This window comes from Pteropus medius, unplaced genomic scaffold (assembly GCF_902729225.1).
Source record: "Pteropus medius unplaced genomic scaffold, Ma_sr-lr_union100, whole genome shotgun sequence".
Lineage (NCBI taxonomy): Eukaryota > Metazoa > Chordata > Mammalia > Chiroptera > Pteropodidae > Pteropus > Pteropus medius.
In genome coordinates, this window is record NW_024340698.1 from 1,764,373 (window position 1) to 1,765,491 (window position 1,119).

Below are 1,119 nucleotides of genomic sequence, written 5' to 3' on the forward strand. Positions count from 1 at the left end.
GATATTGGTCTGTAGTTTTCTTTTTTTGTGTTATCTTTACCAGGTTTTGGTATCCAGGTAATGATGGTCTCAAAAACTGAGTTAGAAAGTATTGCTTCTTCTTCAATTTTTTGGAAAAGTTTGAGAAGAACAGGTATTAAATCTTTGAATGTTTGGTAGAATTTACCATTGAAGCCATCTGGTCCTGTACTTTTACATTTTTGAAGGTTTTTTTTTTTAACACCTATAGAAAGGCCAAATCAAGGCTGTAGACATTTATTGTATGGTCTTTGAGCTAAGAATGGTTTATTCATTCATTCATTCATTCATTCATTCATTCATTCATTATTATTTTTATTTATTTATTTATTTAATTTATTTTATGTATGTATGTATGTATGTATGTATGTATGTATGTATGCGAGGCAACCTTTGGTGGCCCTCACAGATTGCAAGGATCTTGTCAGTTTACAATCCCTTATTTTTTATTTTTTATTTTTTATGCCTACAGTACCTGGTCTTCCTAGGTGGTCTCCCATCCAAGTACTAACCAGGCCTGACTCTGCTTATCTTCTGAAATCAGTTGAGATCGGGCATGTTCAGGATGGCATGGCTATAGACTTGGAGGTTTTTGATGATTGTTTCAATCACCATACTCTTGATCGGTCTATTTAAATTTTCCAGATCTTCTTGATTCAGTCTAGGAAGGTTGTATATTTCTAAGAACTTGTCCATTTCTACTAGGTTATTAAATTTAGTGTCATATAATTTTTCATAGCATTCTTGTATGATCCTTTGTATTTTGGTGGTATCTGTTGCAACATCTCTTCTTTCATAACTGATTCGGTTTATTTGTGTGCTTTCTCTTTTTTCCTTAGTGAGTCTAGCCAGGGATTTGTCAATTTTATTAATCTTCTCAAAGAATCATTTTTTTGTTGCATTAACTTTTTCTATTACCTTTTTGTTCTCAATTTCATTTAATTCTGTTCTAATTTTATTATTCCTTCCTTCTGCTGAATTTAGGTTTCATTTGTTCTTTTTCTAGTTTTTTAAGATGTAATATTCAGTCGTTTATTTGGGCTCATTCTTCTTTTTTGAGATAGGCCTGTAATGATATGAACTTTCCTCTTATTATCGCTT

At 31.6% G+C, this 1,119-nt stretch overlaps 1 pseudogene; it reads right to left on the minus strand.

Moving 5' to 3' along the window:
- Positions 1-481: 481 nt before the first annotated feature.
- On the minus strand, positions 482-600 carry LOC120613097 (uncharacterized; annotated as a pseudogene).
- Between the last annotated feature and the right edge of the window lie 519 nt (positions 601-1,119).